Source organism: Odontomachus brunneus, unplaced genomic scaffold (assembly GCF_010583005.1).
Source record: "Odontomachus brunneus isolate Ranch 3 - 2012 unplaced genomic scaffold, Obru_v1 Obru_scaffold_033, whole genome shotgun sequence".
In the NCBI taxonomy this organism is placed as follows: domain Eukaryota; kingdom Metazoa; phylum Arthropoda; class Insecta; order Hymenoptera; family Formicidae; genus Odontomachus; species Odontomachus brunneus.
The window spans coordinates 644,334-654,483 of NW_022639483.1; the positions used below are offsets into that span (position 1 = coordinate 644,334).

At 38.6% G+C, this 10,150-nt stretch overlaps 1 long non-coding RNA gene across 1 annotated transcript; it reads left to right on the forward strand.

Moving 5' to 3' along the window:
* Positions 1–1,197: 1,197 nt before the first annotated feature.
* On the forward strand, positions 1,198–5,046 carry LOC116843558. The gene is made up of 5 exons (XR_004377895.1): positions 1,198–1,257; positions 2,126–2,382; positions 4,221–4,352; positions 4,455–4,528; positions 4,789–5,046. It is a non-coding gene; the product is annotated as an uncharacterized LOC116843558 (long non-coding RNA).
* The last annotated feature ends 5,104 nt before the right edge of the window (positions 5,047–10,150 follow it).

A 10,150-nucleotide genomic window follows, 5' to 3' on the forward strand; every position in this document is an offset into this window, starting at 1 on the left:
AATTTTGTGTGTGATGGCTTTAATATTGCGATGGCCAGCAAGCCTCCTTTTACGCGGGAACGCGCCAAGCATCGCTAGTTCGCCAAGCTGACTCTCGGATATCTGCGGGTGAAAAACGGCGAGAATGACATCGAGGTCATTGCGAAGAGAAATCATCGGGGGATGTAGAGTTAAAAATGATGAGTGTCATTGTTTCCCGCTTTCTCGTTCATCGAGCTCCCGAAAGCGTAAGGCCGTGGTACACAGAAAAACTTAAGCAGTAAGACGTAAGCAGTAAGCAAATTAACCAATCACAGTTGTTGATTCTTGGACCGTAAGAAGAATCAATGACTGTGATTGGTCAATTTGCTTACTGCTTATGTTTTACTGTTTAAGTTTTTCTATGTGCCACCAGCTTAAGAGTTAATTGTTATTACGGCTGTCGAGAAGGGGGGGAGATTACTCCGTAATAATGTACTTATGATGTATGTACGATGTTCTTACGTCGTTGTTTTCAGCACTCTGAAGCCTGATCTATGCTTCTTGCTTCTTTCTCTTTACCTCTTTCTGACTCAACCCTTATAGAAATATCATATTAAGAATCATTGATAATTACTTATTATCCAGTATTTTTAATACTGAAAATAAGTAATTATCAATGATTCTTAGTATGATATTTTTATAAAGGAAACCTTAAACTTTAAGCCAGAAAAAGATAAAAGACAAGAAACAGAATGCAAAGATCATATTGTAGATCAGGCTTAATACTTATTTCTGCAGGAGACTCACAGGACACGAAAGACGTATGGAATATGGAGCGTTGTGTTCATGGCAGTTGCTCGGCATGAAAAGATCGTAGACGCGCGCGCTGCCATGAATCACGTACACCAAAAGTTCATTAGCGCGCCGAAAGTGCCAAAAGTGCATGTATGTGAACACGCCAGTGATGCGAACGAGGTCGCGTGTCTACAACGACGCGATTTGTACGGCGGACGCCTTAACCACTTGCTCGAGTTACTAATCACTCTAGACCAATCGCGTTCGTTTCGCACTATGAGGTTGTCATCGTGGTTATTCAATCTAGGCGTTGGTAATGAATCGCGCAAAATGCTCGATCTTTTCGCGCCAAGCAACAGCCATAGGCACACATCGATCCACATCGCTCCGCATTTCTCGCGTCTTTTATCCGTCGAAAGTGAGTCTCGCGCGTTAATAAATCTCGGGAGTGTCGAGATTAGCGATGTGTGATCGCCGGGGCGTATCGTGAAGACGTTATTTGTAAGTAATCTTCTCGTTTCTCCTCGCGGTATATGCGGCTGATACTTGTCGCGACATATCGCGCTGACGTCCCTTACATTTCCTAATAACATCGATTCGCTCAAGTAGCAATAGAATCGGGCGATCGTCGGATTTATTGAACGGGAATTAGAAATGCGATGACGATCGGAAAGAAAGAGAGAGAGAGAGAGAGATGCGGAATATTCGGACGGTTGCGTCAGCTTGTTAGGAAAAGAGATACAGAGAGAGAAGTATTTTATAGAGCGCGTTCTTTTCAGCCGCGGCGCCGTTCACATATTGGTGTATATTTTCAGCGCGATTCAACAATCACGCGACCATCTTGATTCTCGATTTTTCTGCATCGAGCAACCGATGTGGACACATCGATCGACATTGCTCCGCATTTTACGCGTCTTTAACCCGTCGAAAGTAAGTCTCGCGCTGAAATAAATATCGGGAGTATCGAGAATAGCGATGTGCGATTGCCGGAGCGTATCGTGAAGACGTCATTTGTAAGTAATTTTCTCGTTTCTCCTCGCGGTATATGTAAGCCAGATTTCCTAGTTCTGAGTTCGAGACACTTCATAAATGTGTGAAACGGGAGTCGAAGGGAGGGGGATAAAAAGATCCGAAAATTATTTGACAATCATTGAAAATGATGACAAATCGTTGTCCCGAATAGCACTCGAAAAAATTCGGGACAAAGAGTGACTGTCCCGAAATAATCGGGACGTCTGGTCATCTTATATCTCAGTCATTACGGCTTCTCTCTCACTCTCATTAGAGCGTCTCTCTTTCGCGAGCTCTTTCCTTACGATATAGCGTATTGAGATGAGCCAATCAGAGATCGATTATCTATGTTCTAAAGGAACGCGCACGAGCCGCTACTTCAAGAGGCCGTAAGTGATGCTGGGTAATATCGCGGTGGTCAGCGAGCTTCCTTTTACGCGAGAACGCGCCAAGCATCGCTGGTTCGCCAAGCTGGCTCTCGGATATCTGCGGGTGAAAGAACGACGAGAGTGACATCGCGGAAGTCATCGCGAGGAGGAATCATCGGGGGATGTAGAGTTAGGAATGCCGAGTGTCATTATTTCCCGCTTTCCCGTCCGTCGAGCTCCCGAAAGCGTAAGAGTTAATTTGACTTAACCTCTATAGGTGCGTGCAGGAATCCTACTTGTCATATAGAGTAAGGTTGTGATTGAATCACTGAAATGTATATTAATTAGAACGTGCGTGATATTATTACGTAATATCCACAGTAGATAAACGGGATGAGAGAGAGGTCCCTGTCTCATCCTTGTCTGGGCCATAAAGGATAGACAAAGACAGAGCTATACTCCAGGTAGCTAAGCATGCTCTCTTTCTCCTTTTCATGCTAGCAGGCCTAGTATTAGTTTGTATACATTTCAGTGGATTGAACTGAAATATACCCAGAATAGCCATGGCGCCAAGTGATTTTTAAAATAAATATATAGTAGGCTTCATTGATTAACGATGATAAAACAAGAGATCTTGTATATTTACACATATATAGATTGAGTCTGTAGTCTCTAAGAGAATTAAAATTATTTGCGTCTCATGAGAAAACTATCTTTTTTTTCAGGTATAACTAACACCATTCAGCTGCTAAATTATATGTTCTACCTGAGTATTAAGAAAAGAATTTCTGAATTAGAAATTTATTGAATAGTGAACGTACTCTATTATTGAGGAAAATCTTGAAAAGTGAAAGAAACTGCTTAGTAAGAGTTGGTCAATCAGTAGAATAATATTGTTTTGTACAATTAATCTCTGCTTCCTAAACAGTAGATTGAGAACTCATCAAACAGTAGCATTTGTTTTGTATAATTAAATCTTTGATTTTTAACAACAATCCTCAGTTAGAATGAGATACATAGGTTATTCTGTCAACTATCAAAAACTCAATAGTTGAGAAAGCTACTCTGGGTATATTGAGAAAAAAATATTTGAAAATTTATTTGGGATGTCAAGTTTATTCACAGAAATAAACTTCGCAAAAGTAAATTATATTTTACAGAAATGAGTTTTACATTTCACAAGTAAAAATGTACTTTTTCTGTGTACACTTTAGCGTGCTTACTCGACATTTTAGAATCTTCATTAAGATTGTTAATTTTGTCTGACTCGGGACACTGTTTGAACGCTTGTAGAATAACATTCTTATATAGTAGGATTTCTGAACGCAACTTATAGAACATAATACTCTCCCTGTGTCCGGTGCGACTGTCGAAACGGTCGCGAACATTCGGACGGGCGTATCTCGATTTGCATGAAATGTAAATTCTCGTTTGACAAACGGGTCCTTGCCGCCACGGGGTACAGTTGCTCTTATCGTGCAAACAGGAATATCGATTAAATGCGCCCGCACGCGGGACAGAAAAGCTGGCGTGCGGATTTATAAACTTGTTATCGGACGGAAATGTAAAACCGCGGCTACTCGTAATTGGAAATTTGCATATCTCAGCGGTGGGCGCTGTTTCGTCATTTTGCAGACTCGACCGTTACACACGCGTACTTATAACGAATGTGTAGTATTTATTTATTTATCTGTGGCTTTGAAAATACCATCTCTCGGTATCTATTTTCCCTATTCAGTTGGAGATTGTAATGAATTTCAACGAGATAACAATTGTTTTTATCGATACAATTGTTTTTACTCGCGCGCGGGATCGTTTTTATAAAATAAGACTGAGAGACACGCTGATTTGCGTGGCTCGAATGACACGGTTGCTATGTTAATATGCACTTATTTTTATCGTATTCCTTATTTCGTGTAAAGTTCCTTGATACAGAGCGTAATCCGAGTCGAAATTTTGATTTCAACCCTGCACGTTTAATCAAACTTGAAGAATCAGTGAAGAATCTCGAGACATAACACAATACAATCTATCGTCTTATTAACTCCCTATTCATGTGACAAATGATTATTTACTGTTTTTCAGGTTGAATTATGAAGAAAGACATTTCAGAATTATGTAATATTTGATTATCTCAATATTTTACTTGCATTTGATTTTTATTCTTAGTTTCAATCAGCAGTGTTTTAATTACGCGACTTACTGGATGTGAAATGAGTAAGTATTAGATGTGAAATGAGTAAGTATTAGATCCTTAATATGAGTACAAAATTAATGGGATTATATATTGAATTCTATTAATTATTGAATTATTTTCAGTTACAATCTTTTTATTACTTGTTTCAATTGGCATTGGATAATTCATTTGGAGATTCAAAACCAGCCATAAAATGGTAAGAGTAAAGATAGCAGCTGTTTGTCCAATACTGCGCATTAATGAAGATTTAATTCTGGATTTGGTATAATATCAATTTTAATTTAAGCAAAGATTTAAGCAAAGATTTTAATTTAAGCAAGATTCAAAATTCATGGGTTCAAGCAACATTTTTAGACGTGCAAATCAGTATTTGTGAGACTTACAAAATTCCAAGGCTGCTATATATATAGTTTTGAATTATTGATTATTTTTTATTAAGAGTATAATTGATTACAGATTGGTACTCATGGATCGTTATTTAGCTGTTTCGAGATCAGTATTTCTTGTTGCCTGAACTAAGATAGACCAAACCGGATTATTCATCAACTATTTATCAAATGATAAAGGATTATAAATATATCTTGGCCTAAATTTCAACTCAAAATATCTCTTTATATATTCTCGATAAGTTTATTAAATATCCGTTAAAATTGAACACATATCTCCTGTATAATGAATTATTTTACATATCTAGAAATATATAATGTATGACTTCTCATGTCCTTCATTCCAGCTTTCCTGATTCAGCATCCTGTTCTCCACAGCTGCGTCGTAGCATTCAGGATATCAGCACGTAGTACTGATACTGGCATGTATACGACGATTCAATCAGAGAATTTTATGTTAAGTAACGCAACTACAACAATTAGCATGTTCTCTACTATAGTTTATTTAGAGGACTCTTTCTACAGTTCATTTCGTATTTTTTTTACATAATTTTGGAAAACAGACTTAGTTTTTGATAATATGGAAAATAATATGGATAATATAGGAAAAAGACTTTGATGCTGATCAATAATGAAAGATCGTCGCGTCACGCATATGTAACGAACGTGTTAATAGATGTTTCAAAAATCAACAACGAAATATTTTAATCAATCGACGGGAATTGAGAAATAACACTTCGACACATGTAATACGCGTCACTGTATATGCGTCGTTAGCTGATTTCAGACGCAATGTCTCTGTTACGAAAAAGTATATGTCTCGCGAGATTATCAAAACTAATCTTAGCTTTATGAATCTTTGAGTATTCAGTCAACTCTATTTATTTACTAATTGCTTGCTTCTGATTCGTACGTGTCTTTATTGTATTTCATACAGGAAATATTGCTTCAAAAAACTAAATAAGAGTGCATAGAGATGATTCTCTGTGAAGCTTTTCAAATTCGACGAAAGAGAGTTGCAGAGTTAATGTAGAATCAAAATTTCGACTCGGATAAGGGCATTTGCCCTTTTTACATTACAAAAATACCCTCTTCTGTGATTTTTCATTAATGACTATTATCACAGTATAAAATTCTTTTATCCACGTGTATGAGTAATTCACTTTGCGAACGAAACTGAATTCAATTCATGCACTTTATCTATATTAAGCAATCCTTAATCTATTAATTTCCCGTGGTGCAGATATTAATTTTCTGTTCGGCACTTTATTAAAAGACCAGGAAGTCTTTGGCGAGATTCTGGTAATATATTATGCGACATTTTCACTTAGTTAATGGCATCTATACTGTGATTATTACACGCTACACTACTGTATATATCGTGCGAACTTATAGGTGCTCCTAAGTTGTTCGACACGACTCCATTATGCGTACGAGAAAATCGATATCGCGAAAGATTCACTCAGTTTTGCTTTAAAGAGACCGTCGCGTCGACTTAATTTCACAGCGTTTCATTCTCGTCTCTCTTTGAACGTCACCTCTGACATTCTGTTTGTTATTTCTCGATTTTCGAGAAAGTTACTCTTGCAGCGAAACCTCGCTTTTTCGCTGTTGATATGTATGAAAATAAATATTTGGATTGAAATCGTTAATATCGGCTAGATCGAGGAAATTATTCCGCAAAAAATCGCGATGGAAAACATAATTTCCTCTCAGTCCGAAATTTCCTCGAATCGAGCAACATTTCGTGGGCATGCGTCTGTAAAAAATTCCTAACGGCTTCTTCGACTCGCCATTCCCTCGGCACTGAATTTCCCGATATTTCTCGATGCAATAAGATCGCTTCGCCATCAAATCGCGACTCATCAATTCGCAATGAGACGGAAACGGCGCTTTGATCGGACCTTCTGCCGCGAATGGGACACATATCGAAAAAATTGCAAATAAATAACTTTATTTCGCTTTTGCGACTCTTCCGAGACTCAATTTCACAATGCTTCAACTTCACTCTTGCGCGGTAATCTCCTCAGCACCTTGTCGTCCGCGTGTCGGTGCATTTCCTAATATTTTCCAATTTGCGCCGAGGTTTCCCTTTTGCGACGAAATCGCGCCTCTTCGTCCATCGGCGTGCAACGAAATGGAAATAGTATTTCAATCGAAGCCGCCGCGGCTACTCGGGAGAGACGCAGCGAGAGAGGGTGAAGAGAGAGAAAAAGCGCGAAAGAGAGCAGAGAGAGAGAAGGGGAGGGGGAGAAAGAAGTCAAAGGATAAATTCTATAAAAATCGCTGTGGCGAACGTGCCATCGCCGTAGTGAAAATCCATAGGTAGATATCCTACCCTTCGATGTCCTCTCTACGAACACGCGCACACGCACACACATACGCACGAACACCGGCACACTTATCGACGTGTGCGCCGCGTTCGCGCACATGCAAGCACACGACGCATCGACATTCATACATGTTCGCGCGCGCGCGCGCCGCACCCTTTGTGCTAAAATTAGAAGTGACGAAGCGTATACTCACTTCACTGGCTTCGAGCTTTTATTCGCCGGCGTTTAGACGTAACGGGCAGCAGGGTTTTCAATGGCAGTAGCTTGAGTGCACGGCGAAGGGAGGCGGTGTAAGAGCAGGTGAGAAAGAGACAGAGGGTGAGGTCTTAGGGACGGGCGAGGGAGAGAGAGAGAGGGGGGCGCTGGGAGGAGCAGAGAAGAGCGTAAGGGATGATAAAAGTGGCGAACGGAGACGAGCGTTTTTCATCCGGGGGTTCATACGGTAACTCGTGATTTCTCCGAGTGAAATTCCATTCGAAAAGTAGAGTGACAGAATCGAGTCGCTCAAAATTGAAAGGTTTTTCATTTGTATGGAGGTAGTGAATTCTTCTCTCTGAATCGTCGAGTAAATATCTTCATTCGCAATTGAAGAGCGAATGTTGATGTACTCCGCTGTCTCACTAGGATAAATTCGCTCTAATTGTAACATTTACAGACGTATGTGTGTGGATGAAGATTCTACTCAACAATTGGAGCTAAACGTTCGCGACTCCGTCTGTCGCTTTGAGCGAATTTTCGTTCTCTTCGAAAGAAGGGAATTCACACCAGAGATTTAGAGAGTCTTTTTCTTGACTTGTCTCGGTTATGTTGAGCGCAAGGTGAATTTCGCGCATATAACTATTGTCGTTATCGTTCGTTATTTCCGCGGAAAAATTTAACCTTCCTGATATCATGTTCCTTGCGCACTCGACTGTCGCGAGTATTAATCACTAAGCAGCGAGGATTATAGTTGAGAAGCCACGATGGGAGAGAAAAAAAGAACGGATCCCGCGCCGATCCCTGATTCGATAATTTAATCTATTAAAGTCCAAGAGAAAACCGCTAAGGATAGGCTTACAAAAACCATCTAAATTAGGGCAAAACGTCGAAATTTATTAAAAAGTGAAAAAAATTTGTGTTGGATTTCAAAATTCAAGATGGCGGACTAATATGTCGGCCCGAAAATTTGAAATTTTGACCTATTTGAGTGAAAATTCGTACAGGGGGAGGGAGGGGGGTTTGGGTTCGCTGAGTATGAATATACACTTATTTTTTCAAAATTTTTCAAAACGTACTTTCATTGAAATAAATTAAAATTAAAAATTCTTGGCCACCATATTGATTTTTAAAGTCAAAAAACCATTTTTCTTCTATAGTCTGCTAAAGTATGATGTTTTGCCCCAAAACAAACACTTTTGAAAAGTAGCTTATAATTTGGTTGAATTTTTCGCCAAATAACAAAACTATATAAAATTTTTGCATTTTTGGGCGGCCATATTGGATCCGCAATTACGAATTTTGAAAAAATAAGTGCATATTCATACTCAGCGAACCCAAAACCCTCCCTATACGGATTTTCACTTAAATAGGTCAAAATTTCAAATTTTCGGGCTGACATATTGGTCCACCATCTTGAATTTTGAAATCCAACACAAATTTTTTTTTCACTTTTTAACAAATTTCGACGTTTTGCCCTAATTTAGATGGTTTTTGAAAGCCTATCCTTAGCGGTTTTCTCTTGGGCCTTAATGGGTTAATGCGCGCTCAAAGTCAAGGTGCGATTAGCGCCTGATAATTCAGCGGCGGGTGATTAAAATCCTTCACCGAATTTCCACGCTAATTGCTGCCGATGCATCATGTAGATTACGGAGCTGCTGCGCTTTCTTGCCGGCCTCGCTTCAATTACATAGCGCGCCTCCGGCTCTCGCGTCGCGATTCACCAATTAGTCATGCCGAAGGGCCTGTCGTGAATGTAAGAATGCACGTGTCGAAAGGTGTTTCTGCACGATATATTTCAAGAGTCAAGGATCAGCCTTTCTGCTCCAAGAACGTAGGAGACACCATCCAGAATTTCTTATCACAAGAAGGCGGCGGCGTCTTTCGGCTTTTAAAGAAGACAAACTACTTTTTCTGCCCAGAAAAGTAACAGTACTCGGGAATTTATTTAAAGAAAATTACCGTATAAATATATTTGAATTTTATATGTGTAATTAATATATTTGCATTAAATAAGTAATTTATTCTTTTGCGTGTAAATGACATCACAGTGTCCGTTGTCGTCAGTAAGGTCCGATCTACAATAGATGGAGTAAGGAGTAGGAGTAAGAGTAAGAAATAGGCAATAAGTAAACTGACCAATCACAGTCGATTATTTTTGAAACGTGAGAATAGAATTGGTCAATTTGCTTACTGCTTATTTCTTACTCCCACCCCTACTCCTTACTCTATCTATTGTAGATCGGGCGTAATACTGACTCGCCTCCTGGCATGCATGATCTGTTTGTACAATAGTCCAATAAAAAAATATGAAAAAAGTTTTTTACAAACTAATGTTATAGTTGTAGTCTCTCGGACCAGAAGTTTTGTTTTCAAACAATCGAATTGTTTCATTTTCAAAGAAGAAAAAAAATTTTTTAAAATTTATTTCAGTTTTATTTTATTGAAAAAAAAAGACTAAAATGGAAACAAAAATTTTTGCCCGAGAGACTATATACAACACTATTTTATAAAAAATTTTTCATTTTCTTAAACTATTATGTAAATCTATATTCTACTAACGATGCCAGGAAGGCGTGCAAGAGCTGCTGCCAACGGATGTTGTGACGTCATGTCTACACAAAAAAATAACTATAAATACATTACTTAATTGCATATATAAAATTCAAACATATTTAGAGTTGGCAGTTTTCATCGAATAAATTCCCGAATATTGTTGCTTTTTTGATCTAGGAAAGTAACTTGCTCACAGAAAAAAAGATTTGTTAATATATGGACAACTAAAAATATTAACAGCAGGAGCAAACTTTCTTGCTTTCATAGTAATATATATATGTATAACAATAGTTCTAAAGAAATAGTTGATTTTACTGATTAAGTGCGCTTCGAGAACTTAGCGCACCT